Consider the following 14,365-nt stretch of genomic DNA (forward strand, 5'->3'; position numbering starts at 1 on the left):
TGAATCCGAACCCATTCACTTCAATGGGGCTGTTCAGATGAGCGGTGATTTTCACGCATCACTTGAGCGTTGCGTGAAAGTCGCAGCATGTTCTATATGCTGTATAGTTTTTCACGCAACGCAGGCCCCATAGAAATGAAGGGGTCTGGGTAAAGATCGCAAGCATCCGCAAGCAAGTGCGGATGCGGTGCTATTTTCACGCATGGTTGCTAGGACTTGATGTAAGTAAATTGATAAAAGTTAATTTACTGCATTATTTTCCCTTGTAACATGGTTATAAGGGAAAATAATAGCATTCTTAATACAGAATGCTTACTAAAATGTGGCTTTAGGGGTTAAAAAAATAAAATAAAAATTATGTTTGAACAGCCAGCATCATCTTCTTTCAGGACCTGCCAAAGGACCTTTGATGACGTAATCGTGGCGACGTTTGCGCAGGTCCTGCTGAATAAAGATAGAGGATTTCTATGTTCATTCAGCAGGACCTGCATGGAATGATGCTACGTCAAAAGGGCCTTTGGCAGGTCCTGAAAGAAGAAGAAAAAAGGATGAGGAGAGTAAATATATTATTTATATATATATATATTTTTTTAACCCCTAAACCCCTATAACCATGTTATAAGGGAAAATAAAATATACAGAACACCTAACCCAAACCCGAACTTCAGTGAAGAAGTCCGGGTTTGGGTCTGGGTACCACAGTCAGTTTTTTATCATACGCGTGCAAAACGCATTGCACCCACGCAATAAAAACTGAACATCGGAACGCAATCACAGTCAAAACTGACTGCAATTGCGTACCAACTCGCACAGTTTTCCCTGATCGCAGACGCAACGCATCCGGATCAAATTCGGATGTGCTCGTCTGCAAGGGGCCTTAGACTCTTCCTTCCATTCATCAGCACAGGGCGCACTATGAACAGCGCAGGCAGCGCACTGAATGCAGGCCGGCCATTATAGCTAAATGATAAAGTACATGGAAGTTATATTGGACTGTAGTATTCAGGGTAAATTGCCGTGTTGGCACTTTGCGATAAATAAGTAGGTTTTGGGTTGCAGTTTGGGAACTCTGTCTTTCAAAAGGTAACCATCATTGCCTTAGGGTCTCTACATATGCAAATTCTGTCAAAAAATGCCGGAATGACTTGTTTTTTGGAGAGGGCATCTAAGTTTCTTGCTGTGCATTTTCTGCCGTTTCCACACAGAGGCCCAGATTTACTAATTTGTCTCCACCAAATTTTTTTGTAAAAAGTGGCACAATTTGGTGCACCTAGGGTTTCAACACTTTTTACACTAAGCTTGGCAAGTGGGTGGGGCTTAATGGAAAGAGGCAGGGCCTAAGATGTGCCATTTTGCATCAAAATGCTGTGCTGGCCGTTCTTTGCATTGTAGACCGCAATTTGCAACATCTGTGCAGATTCCACAGACGGATCCAGACCCATTCAACTTGAATGGGTCCCTGAACCGTCCGCACCGTAAAAAAAATGTAAGAAGTTCTATTTTTTTCTGCGGCATGGAGAGAAAACTTACAGAAGAACTCTACGGTGGTTTTGTGGGGTTCCATGCCTCTGTTCCGCACCTTCCGCAAATTGCGAAATGCACACGGGCGGCATCCACGTTTTGCGGATCCGCAATTTGCGGACCGCAAAATACGGCACGTTCGTGTGAACAAGCCCCAAGTATGCAAAGAGGTATGTCCCAGGAAAGAGAACCATTTCGCCATCGCCACCTATTGGAAGTGGCTGCCTATGAGTCAAGATCCGACTTTACTTGTGACTTGACAAGGGAATATAGCCAAGCTGGATATCCGGAAAGCTGACTGTGGCCGTACCCTTACGAAGACCATTAAAGGGTTGTCACACAAGCTCCCCTTTACACATTTAGCCCGTATGAGAGGAGCATCGGTGCATTTTATGCTCTGATGCTCCCCTTTGCCCTGCACTGCACAGGGCTTTTTCTCCACTACCGGTGATGTACCAGGCTTCTCATGTCACTGGCACAAATGCGTGGTCTTTAGCGCTGTTCTAGGTGGTTTCACAGGCTAGGGCAGCGCTAGAGACCTCCCATTAGAGCTGGTAATGTCACTGGGATCACTGCTAGGCAAAAGCCTCCGCCTAGCATGCTGAAAAAAAAAAAAAAAAAACAACGGGTACGTCACCGGCAGTAAACAAACAGCCCTTGCCTTGCGTTCTGATGCTCCACTCATACAGGATAGGCTTCGTTCACATCAGCGTTAAGCCTTTCCGTTCTCCTGCTCAGTTTAGGAGCAGGAGAACTGAAAGGACGGAGAAGGCACATAACTGACACCAAACGGAGCCTAAGGACTATAGTGGGGTCCGTTAGGTTTCCGCTCTGAAGATGATTTTGAAGCGGAGACAAAAGTCCTGCATGTACAACTTTTGTCTCCGCTCCAAAATCATCTTCTGAACGGAAACATAACGGACCCCATTATAGTCTATGGGGTCCTAAGGGCTCCGTTATGTGCCTTCTCCGTCCTTTCAGTTCTCCTGCTCCTAAACGGCGCAGGAGAACGGAAAGGCTGAACGATGATGTGAACGAAGCCTTAAATGTGTGAAGGGGAGCTTCTGTCCGGGTTCAGCTCTGAACCCACACAACCACAATCACAGAATTTAGCAGTTGCCTATCACACTAAATTATATATATATATATATATATATATATATATATATATATATATATATATATATATATATATAGTTGCTTTTTTGACAGATGTCAAATTGTATATATGAATGTATCTTCCAACTGGACCGCTATCTGCAAGCCTGCTGGTACCATTAGTGCCAACCTGTCTTCTAATCCGTAAATAGCTATTGATTTTCTGCCTTGGATACAGACACAAGGCCAGCTTCTATTCTGCAGATGGGATGTTCTCAAGGGTATTCCATATGTGATACACCACAGTGAATGGTTGCCATGGTAACGATGCAAATGTTACCTGTACAGATTGATCCTACAAGGTTTCCCATGTAAAGGTTTTCTACAGTTAAAAGCAGAGTTATATAAAGCTTCTTTCACATTAGCATTAGGGGGAACAGCCTGCCGGATCCGTACTAACGCTTGCACACGTGTGCTGCCTCAAGTCTGGCCCGGCTCCATTCACTATAATAGGGACGAGCAGGCGATGCGGCCGCAGCACGGAAAACAAGCCCAACGCTAATGTGAAAGAAGCCTAAGGCCTCTTTCACACAAACGATACGGATTAGGTCCGGATGCGTTCAGGTAAAAACGCGCGATTTTGCTCTCAAAAGAAGTCAGTTATGTCTGCGATTGCGTTCAGATGCTGAGTTTTTTCCACCCGGGTGCAATGCGTTTTTCACGCGCGTGATAAAAAAAACAACGAAGGTTTACAAACAACATCTCTTAGCAACCATCAGTAAAAAACGCATCACATCCGCACTTGCTTCTGGATGCAATGCGTTTTTCACGCAGCCCCATTCACTTCTATGCATGAAAATCGCAGACTATGGCCTCATGCACACGACCGTTGTGTGCATCCGTGGCCGTTGTGCCGTTTTCCGTTTTTTTTCACGGACCCATTGACTTTCAATGGGTCCGTGGAAAAATCGGAAAATGCACCGTTTGGCAGCCGCATCCGTGTTTCCTGGCCGTGAAAAAAAATATGACCTGTCCTATTTTTTTCACGGCCAACGGTTCACGGACCCATTCAAGTCAATGGGTCCGTGAAAAATCACGGATGCACACAAGATTGTCATCCGTGTCCGTGATCCGTGTCCGTTTTTTCCTATCATTTCAATGGCAAACTTGACTTAGATTTTTTTTTCATTTTTCATGTCCGTGGATCCTCCAAAAAACAAGGAAGACCCACGGACGAAAAAACGGTCACGGATCACGGACCTACGGACCCCGTTTTTGCGGACCTTAAAAAAAAACGGTCGTGTGCATGAGGCCTATAGAATATGCAGCGATTTTCACACAACGCAGAAGTGATGTGTGAAAAACACTCATGTACACAGACCCATTGAAATGAATGGGTCCGGATTCAGTGCTGGTGGTGCTGGTGCAATGCGTTCACGTCACACATTGCACCCACGTGGAAAACTTGCTCGTCTGAAAGGGGCCTAAAAGTGTTAAACTGAAAATTGTTTATTGAGTCGCCCACTTCTATAAGGCTACATTCACACGAACGTATTTTTTTTCCATGTCCGTTCCGTTTTTTTTTTTGCAGATTGAATGAGGACCCATTCATTTCAATGGGTCCGCAAAAATTTGCTATTCGTATCAGTCTATCCGTTCCGAAGCCCCGCAAAAAAATTAGAACATGGCCTATTCTTGTCGGACAAGGATAGGCATTGTTACAATGGATCCGCAAAAAAAACAAAAAACGGATGCCATACGGATGTCATCTGTACTTTTTGTGGATCTGCAAATTGCTGCATCCTTGCCTAAGGATGAAACTACTCAGCAGTAACAACCAGTATCACTGACTGATATGGAATTCCATAATAGCAAATTTCTTGCTTAATTTAAGGCTACATGCACACGACCGTTGTTTTGGTCCGCATCCGAGCAGCAGTTTTTGTGGCTTGGATGCGGACCCTTTCACTTCAATGGGGCCACAAAAGATGCGGACAGCCTTCAGTGTGCTGTCCGCATCCGTTGCTCCGTTCCGTGGTCCGTAAAAAAAAAAAATATATAACCTGTCCTATTCTTGTCCGTGCCGTTCTGCAAATTGCGGAACGCAAAACACACAACGGTCGTGTGCATGTAGCCAAAAGGAGTATTTTTTTCAAGCCCAAAAAATATATATATAAAAAAAATATAAAAATATCTAGTGTAAGGAGCCTTAGGCCTCTTGCACACAAACGTGTTCTCCCCGCAATACAGGGGTGCTGTTCCGTGAGCATTCCGCATCATCCGGAGATGCGGAATGGAACCCTACGGAAGCACTACTCATTCACTTCTATGGGGCCTGCGTTGCGTGAAAAACGCACAAAGAGGAGCATGCTGCGATTTTCACGCAACGCACAAGTGATGCGTGAAAATCACCGCTCATGTGAACAGCCCCATAGAAATGAATGGGTCAGGATTCAGTGCGGGTGCAATGCATTCACTTCACGCATTGCAACCGCGCGGAATACTCGCTCGTGTGAAAGGGGCCTAACTTTTGCACCTAATTTATGTTCTATTTATGTAGGTGCGCCTTATTTTACGCCAGATTTTGTCGTAAAAACAAACAATCTCATTTCTACGACACCCCAGGGTTGGTGTACTTTTTGGTCTTTGTTTTGAGTGGTGAGTTGTGCAACAATTTGCCTACTTTCATGAAGATGTGTGTCAAAATTCACCACACTTGCGCCACATTTTCATGCGCATACTATTTAGACTAGTTTTAGTGAATTTGAATCTGTCTTACAAGAAAACAACCACTAGATGTGAGACTTAAACCAAAAAAGACAATCCAGATTTAATAAGGGATAATAAATGAGGTGCAAATTGAAGACAGACTTTGCCAATACGCCAGTTTTTTTGGGGGGGTTTTTACTCCAAAAAAAGGCGCTTAGTAAATGTGCCCTTCAGTATAAGGTCTCATGCACACGAACGTATGTATTTTGCGGTCTGCAAAAAACAGATCTGCAAAAAATACAGATGACGTCCGTGTGCATTCGTGCGTATTTTGCAGAACGAAACAGCTGGCCCCTAATAAAACAGTACTGTCCTTGTCCGTAATGCGGACAATAATAGGACATGTTCTATTTTTTTGCGGAACAGAAATGGAGTGCACACATAGTAACTTCTGTTTGTTTTGCGGGACCCATTGAAATTAACGTTTCCATATAAGGTCCGCAAAAAAAAAATGAACGTTCGTGTGCATGAGGCCTAAAGCTCCAGCCACTGTGCACATGGATGATGGATACAGTGAACTCAGGATCACACGGCCTCTGCCAGCAAAATCTGATGTGACACATGACATCTGCGGGGGGGAGGGGGGAAGATTTGACAGACTAATTACCGTAACTGCTAATACCAGGAAGCTCAGTGCGACACAATGTATATTGACCACAATTTACAACCAGCTCTGTGATTTGCCTTTAAGATGACAGATGGTGGGCTAGGCTAATCAACGGGCGTTACATACGGTGGCTAAACAATCTACTGCTCATGTACTACAGAGAAAAGAACATAAAGAGAAGTATACATTAAAGTAAATGAGCTATAGGGCTCCTGCACACAACCGTTGTTCTGTGGTTCGCAAATTGCGGATACTCAAAACACAGATACCGGCCATATAGATTCTGCATTTTGCGGAACGGAAAGGCCAGGCCCTTATAGAACAGTCCTATCCTTGTCCGTACTGCAGACAATTATAGGACATGTTTTATTTTTTGCGGAACATGCGGACACCGAATGGACATACTGAAGTGAATGGTTCTGCATACGGGCTGCAAGAAAAAAAATGGAGCGGACACGGACAAAAAATACTTTTGCCCATAGGTGAATGTATCATATACAAATATATTAAATTATCACAAAATATTACAGGCTAGGTTCACAATCGTTAAAATGACTTAATCTTCTGAAAAAGCAGGGAATCCGTAATTTCCTGCCAGCTGATGAAACCAGCCAGTAAATGGCAGTGAGGGTCTACTGACAGAGCAAGCAAGGAGACAGCGAGGTGGTCCTAGAATTCCCTCACGTATAAATCATAACAAGGTATGGGAGAAGTGTTTATTAACCTTCCAAAGGGCTCATGCACACGACTGTGTGTAGGTTGCAGTCTGCAAAAAACGGATCCGCAAAAAATGTGGATGACATCCTTGTGCAGTCCATATTTTGCAGAACGGAAGAGCTGACCTCTAATAGAACAGTCCTAGCCTTGTCCACATGGCGGACAATAATAGGACATGTTGTACTTTTTTGTGGAATGGACATACGGAAACGGAATGCACATGGAGTAACTTCCATTTTTATTTTTTGCGGACCCGATGAAATGAATGGGTCTGCAAAAAACAAAACAAAAAAAAAAACTTAACAGACGCGGAGAAAAAAATACGTTTGTGTGCATGAGCCCTAATACTGTATATAAATGCCCAGAAGAAGCTGTTACAACATCTCTTCACGTTTTCCATTGTATGTCGTGTGGGCTGGTTGCCGGATGGATCTGGGGCCATGTGTCGGTGTGGCAGTGCATATTCGCCTCTGTGTTTTGAATACTGTCTGCGGATACTTTGTCGTATGAACGTGTCCATTGAGTAGGTCTCTCCTCTCTGTTCAGAAGGGCAGGGGTTAATTGTCTTGCGTGCTATGTGCTCTGCTCCATGTAGGGGTTAATCCCTCTTTGTCTGTGTGCACCAGTGGGTGCTGTGGGCTAATGGGCTCAGCTATATGTTTGTGTATCCTGGCCCTTGGGTTTGCAACAGCAATGTTTCCCGGGAATAGTTCCAGTATCGGAGTCTGTTGTTCTGTCCTCTGTCCAGTCCTTGCCAGTCTGAATGTCTGACCCGTGTCTAATGTCATGTCTGACCTTACCCTGTCTGTGGTCCTGCTGTCGCCTGGTACGTAGCTTGTTGGTCCCAGTTTTCTGTTCATTAGTCCGTTATAGGAGCAGAAGAAAAAAAATAATGGAAGTGCACTTAACTGAAGCAAATTGAGCCTACAGACCCCATTGACTATACTGGGATCCATTAGGTTTCCGTTCAGGAGAACGTTTTTGTAGCGGAGAGAAAAGTCCTGCATACATCTGCTACACACAGATCCAGCAAGTATTGATGGGCGGGACGCACGCACGTTAGAATAGTCTGTATCGAGGAACAGGTTGCAAAATGCATATCAAGGGGCAGGGGTCAAGTCCTGGGAAAAAAAGTGTGGGAACTCACCCAAGATCCACTGCAACCCCCCCCCCCCCCCCCCCTCCAAAAAAAAAAAAAAAAAGCACAGAAAATCTAGCACGCTGTAATTTGTGTAGCTGCGGACTGAGCCAAATGTACACATTGTGATCAAAACACAATATCATAGTGCCATCCTCTCCCCCTGTCCCCTAATGTGCCAGTATCAAGTTCCTCTCTCCTACCCCCTTCATGTGCCAGTATCATGGCGCCAATAGCCCGCCTCCCCCGTGGCAGTAAAGTAACAGTCCGGTATTTAAAAAAAAAAAAAAAAAAAACACTTTTAGAAAAGTTTGTCCTGGGATTCGAACTCATGACCTCTACACATCAGAGGCAAGGCATTTACCCCCACAGCCATGAAAGCTGTCTAGGTAGTTGCTTAAAAAAAAAAATATATAAGACTTCTACTTATACCTAGTGTACTGATACCTAGTGTACAACCATACACATGACAGCTGCCCACTGTGTATGGATGTAGCAGAGCTGGGTGTGTTGGGGCAGCTGTCATGTGTATGGTTGTACACTAGGTATCAGTACACTAGGTATAAGTAGAAGTCTTATTTTTTTTTGTGGGGGTAAATGCCTTGCCTAAATGCCTTGCGTCTGATGTGTAGAGGTCGTGAGTTCGAATCCCAGGGACAAACTTTTCTTAAAGACATTCTAAATGATCTCCTATGTGTCAGCTGCGAAGTGACTGAACATACTCGCAGCGTATTAGGCCGACAGAAGAAGTGAAGGAGATGATGTCAGTAGGGGGCGGGGCGCCATGAGAGGAGTCACAAACAGCAGCAGCACCGCACAGACAGCTGTGAAGCCGCTTAGCCTGCCCTGCACAGTGCGCTTCACCCCCTGATTTCAGCCGCGTTCTCCTGGCTTGAGGCTTGAAAGGGAACGGCGTTCCTGCCATGAAAAAAGTGCAGGAACGCCGTTCCCACGCGTTCCCCCTCCACTCGACCCCTGTCAAGGGGTCTGTAAATGAAAGATGGAATAAAGATTGCAGGCTGAAACTTCACATAACCATAATGTGAAAATTAAGGTTTCCATGTGAAAAGTGTCCATTGCCTTTAAAGGGGTTGTGTCACTTCATTTATCATGTAGAGAATGGCAATACAAGGCACTTACTAATATATTGTTATTATCCATATTGCTTCCTTTGCTGGCTTTATTCAGTTTTCTACCACGTTATACACTGCTCGTTTCCATGGTTACGACTACTCTGCAATCCATCAGTGGTGGTCGTGCTTGCACACTATAGGAAAAAGCCTATGTACGCTCCTATGGTCCTGGTCACCGGATAGCTTAGCGATATGTGCAGGACATTCTGTGTCCACATACAGTTGCAAGAAAAAGTATGTGAACCCTTTAGAATGATCTGGATTTCTGCACAAATTGGTCATAAAATGTGATCTGATCTTCATCTAAGTCACAACAATAGACAATCACAGTCTGCTTAAACTAATAACACACAAAGAATTAAATGTTACCATGTTTTTAGCGAACACACCATGTAAACATTTACAGTGCAGGTGGAAAAAGTATGTGAACCCTTGGATTTAATAACTGGTTGAACCTCCTTTGGCAGCAATAACTTCAGCCAAACGTTTCCTGTAGTTGCAGATCAGACGTGCACAACGGTCAGGAGTAATTCTTTACCATTCCTCTTTACAGAACTGTTTCAGTTCAGCAATACTCTTGGCAAGTCTGGTGTGAATCGCTTTCTTGAGGTCATGCCACAGCATCTCAATCGGGTTGAGGTCAGGACTCTGACTGGGCCACTCCAGAAGGCGTATTTTCTTCTGTTTAAGCCATTCTGTTGTCAATTTACTTATATACTTTGGGTCGTTGTCCTGTTGCAACACCCATCTTCTGTTGAGCTTCAGCTGGTGGACAGATGGCCTTAAGTTCTCCTGCAAAATGTTTTGATAAACTTGGGAATTAATTTCTCCTTCGATGATAGAAATCCGTCCAGGCCCTGACACAGCAAAGCAGCCCCAAACCATGATGCCCCCACCACCATACTTCACAGTTGGGATGAGGTTTTGATGTTGGTGTGCTGCGCCTCTTTTTCTCCACACAGTGTTGTGTGTGTTTCTTCCAAACAACTCAACTTTGGTTTAATCTGTCCACAGAATATTTTGCCAGTACTGCTGTGGAACGTCCAGGTGCTCTTGTGCAAACTGTAAACGTGCAGCAATGTTTTTTTTGGACAGCAGTGGCTTCCTCTGTGGTATCCTCCCATAAAAGCCTTTCTTGTTTAGTGTTTTACGTATCGTAGATTCGTTAACAGGGAAGTTAGCATATGCCAAAGACTTTTGTAAGTCTTTAGCTGACACTCTAGGATTCTTCTTCACCTCATTGAGCAGTCTGCGCTGTGCTCTTGCAGTCATCTTTACAGGACAGCCACTCCTAGGGAGAGTAGCAGCATTGCTGAACTTTCTCCATTTATAGACAATTTGTCTTACCATGGACTGATGAACAGCAAGGCTTTTGGAGATACTTTTATAACCCTTTCCAGCTTTATGCAAATCAACAATTCTTAATCGTAGGTCTTCTGAAAGCTCTTTTGTGCGAGGCATCATTCACATCAGGCAATGTTTCTTGTGAAAAGCAAACCCAGAACTGGTGTGTGTTTTCATAGAGCAGGGCAGCTGTAACCAACACCTCCAATCTCATCTCATTGATTGGACTCCAGTTGGCTGACACCTCACTCCAATTAGCTCTTGGAGATGTCATTAGTCTAGGGGTTCACATACTTTTTCCACCTGCACTGTGAATGTTTACATGGTGTGTTCAATAAAAACATGGTAACATTTAATTCTTTGTGTGTTATTAGTTTAAGCAGACTGTGATTGTCTATTGTTGTGACTTAGATGAAGATCAGATCACATTTTATGACCAATTTGTGCAGAAATCCATATCATTCCAAAGGGTTCACATACTTTTTTTTGCAACTGTATGTTCCCTCTCATGGCAGTGCTTCCAACGGTAATTTTTTAGCAGGATAATGCTCACCCACACACAGCAAGGGTTTCCCAGCAATGTCCCCACCAGATTGTAACACTTCCTTGGCCTGCCTGGTCACCAGATTTATTATTAATGGAGCATTTATGGGACACCAGGTTCAGTAACCTATAGGTGTGCAGGATCTACAAGCTCAGCTATAACATTATGGGAAAATGTGCCACAGGATACCATACAGAACCTGCATGCCTCCATGCCCAACCATATCTCATATCGTATCCAGGCTAGAGGCGGCACTAGAGCCTCCTTTATACAGTTTGCTCAATAAACATATTTTTTTAAACTAATATTGTAATCACTTACCTATATCATCATCACATTCCCACATAGAACGTTTCATTGGATTCCAACAACTCATTCTTTGGACTACGAGGACTACGATGGGCTACATTTAATTCAAACTGTTACATGTTATAAAAAGGCTTCTATGTCTAGTGTATAGAAGGTGGCAGCCTATGGGTATGTATCAGCCCTGACATCACACTGCAGAAGACACCAGCACTGTAAAGACGGGAACTGCATAGGAGGCCCCCTCCTCCAGCCTAATACCATTAGAAAATACTTGGCAACTTTCCACATCAGAAGTTACTGCAGAGTCTCCATCTGCCATGTTTAAATCCTTTACATTTCTAACATGTTTGTTCCTCTCCTGCCGTTAACCTTGTTCCTTGGAGTAGATTTTCACAATCTGTCAATACACGGTGGTATGCTTCACACTGGTTCCTATGATTCTATAAAATACACAAATAATGTTCCCAAAGCCTCCTGTATATGGCGTATGAAGAAATAGTACCTTAGCCCCGAGCACCAGACATTCTATGCATATATACAAGATATTTCATTAGACATTATGGCCCTCATTTATCAAACTGATTTTCTTTACTTGTGACTTTTCTGTTGTTTTACTGGTAAGACAAATTTATAGCCTGCAACAAGCCAAGTCATCTTTTGCTCCTGCTTAGCCAGCTTTAGAAATCCAGCTGTTTGTGCGCTTTTCTGTGTTTTTTGGCCTTATTTATCATAGGGATGGTCTCAAAAAAAAAAAAAAAAAAAAAAACCGTCTCAACTGCACCCCTCTCCTGACCTGCCTTACAGCAGGTTCACACGTCTGTGTAACCGATCCAGCAGGTTGTTCCGGCTTTTAGCTGGACAACAACCTTTGCATGGAATGTTTTTTGTCCACAACAAAACAGGCACTTATGCTGGAAAGCCACCAGATCCCCCCTGGATCACATTATAGTCACCGGGGTCCGGCGGTGAATGGCAGTATCCGGTGGACTCAGGCAGGCTGTTCTCTGCCAGAACACAGCCTTCTGGATTAGTCAAACGGAAGTGTGAACCTACCCTTAGCGGTGTCAGGTGAAAATAAGTCAGAATGTAATCCCTGGCCTGTGCTAAATTCAGCAAATGCTATGCGCCACTTTCATAAATTTGGCGTACAGACTGTTATCTTTACACAAGTAGACAAATGTGAAGACAAACTTCAAACTGTCCTCGGTTGATAAATCAGGGCCTATAGGGCCCTGTACACGGGCCAACAATTGAACAGATCATCGCTAACCAGCTAGCGACAATCTAGCAGTGTAAATGCACCGCCAAATACACGATGTATCTTGTGCAGCACAAAAGATCATCGTTTCCCGTAGCAGATTGTGCTGTGTGAACACGATCTGCTGCCAAGAAACAACAAGAACGTTTGGGGGAAGAGCGATCGCATTAGTGATCGCTCCTTCCCATACTCTGGAGGAGCTGGAGGAGATTTCTGCATGTACATGCACTCTCCTCCACCAGCCATCAGCAGATTGTCGGGAAGGAACACTTCCTTCCCGACAATCTGCTTGTACATCATCCTGTGTAAAGGGACAATTAATAATTGGTCTTGAAGGAACTTCTCTGCAACTTTTCTGTACGCCATTTTATTTTACTGTAGCCACTAAGCAATCCAAGTGGCAGTATTAATAGGTAATACGAAATGTAGTCTGTAAGTATAAAATCCTATTAAACTAAGGGGATTATATGGCACAACAAAGTAAATGCAAAGCACCAGGAAACAATCTGGTTGCCATTTTGTTACATGCAGTCACTTCTCTTTTCTCAATCCTTTTCGCCCAGTACTTTACTGTACCTGCACCTACATGTTGACCACCTATATGCAGATCCACGACCTGTCCCTGGATCTGCATATAGGTCCACGATTTTTGTTGCGGATTTTCTGTTCATGTTAAGAACCACATTGAAGTCTATAGGGAAAACCACTGTATATAAGGTGCAGAATTGCACAAACCAATGACATGCAGCGAATTTCAAAATCCACAAAGCAGGTCAATTTCCACACAGAAGAAAAAAGAAACGTGTACTTGACATTGGTCAGATTTCATTTACTTTGCTGGTACTGTATCACACTGCGGTTTTAATGCACAAAAATACATACGTAAAAACGCCACGTAAAATGCATCGTGTGCAAGTAGCCTTACTCGGCCAATCATTTGCCTGTGCAAAAATAGTCTTTAGATTATATTCAAACATGTCAGACTTGATATGGATTTCAGTGCGGTTTCTGCACCAAAACCAGCATGAAATTTGACATTAATCCACATTCCTTGTCTGTAAACCTTGGTCACATGCAGCGGAAACTGTTATGTCTTTTTAGCACTGCTGTGCAAAAATCTGCAGCAAATCTAGGTGCCCTGCTACTTATTTTGGGGAGAAACAATGAGGATTGGGTCCTGGAGTAACAATATGGTTACTCCTTGTGCGCATATGCTGCGTACCAGCAGTACATCCATAGCAAAATCTGAGTTGTTGCTTTGCAGTTTCGGGTATAATTGTGTAGAACAGGCAATGAAAGTGCAGGTTTGCGCCTACAATGTAGAGTAGTACAGGACATGTAGTGGATGAAGTCTGTCTCTTTAATTCGCATTCTGCGTGCTACACGAGCCTCCGTGACATAACCCATAGGCAGGAAAGAGAAATACTGATCTACGGCTCCCGCCATAGAGACGTGGATATCTATCCCCATTACAGAAGTTCCTTCATTCAACTGGCTGCTGTTTAGAACAGAATGAAAGCACTAACCCTTTAGTCACTTAGGCTACTTTCACACTCACGTTTTGGGCGGATCCGTCATGGATCTGCAAAAACGGATCTCTTACAATAATACAACCGCATGCATCAGTCATGAACGGATCCGTTTGTATTATCTGTAACATAACCAAGACGGATCAGTCATGAACTCCATTGAAAGTCAATGGGAGGCGGATTCGTTTTCTATTGTGTCAGAGAAAATGGATCCATCCCCATTGACTTATATTGTGTGCCAGGACAGATCAGTTTCGTCAAGCCAGCGGAAAGCCAAAATGCGAGTGTGAAAATAGCCTTAGGCTACTTTTACACTGGCGTTTTGGCTTTCCGTTTCTGAGATCCATTCAGGGCTCTCACAAGCAGTCCAAAACGGATCAGTTTTGCCCTAATGCATT

At 43.8% G+C, this 14,365-nt stretch overlaps 1 protein-coding gene across 5 annotated transcripts in view; it reads right to left on the bottom strand.

Annotated features, from left to right (window-relative positions):
- DCLK2 (doublecortin like kinase 2) overlaps positions 1-14,365 on the bottom strand; it is a 112,440-nt gene that overhangs the window by 71,125 nt on the left and 26,950 nt on the right. The window lies entirely within an intron of this gene.

This window comes from Bufo gargarizans, chromosome 1 (genome assembly GCF_014858855.1).
Source record: "Bufo gargarizans isolate SCDJY-AF-19 chromosome 1, ASM1485885v1, whole genome shotgun sequence".
NCBI lineage: Eukaryota > Metazoa > Chordata > Amphibia > Anura > Bufonidae > Bufo > Bufo gargarizans.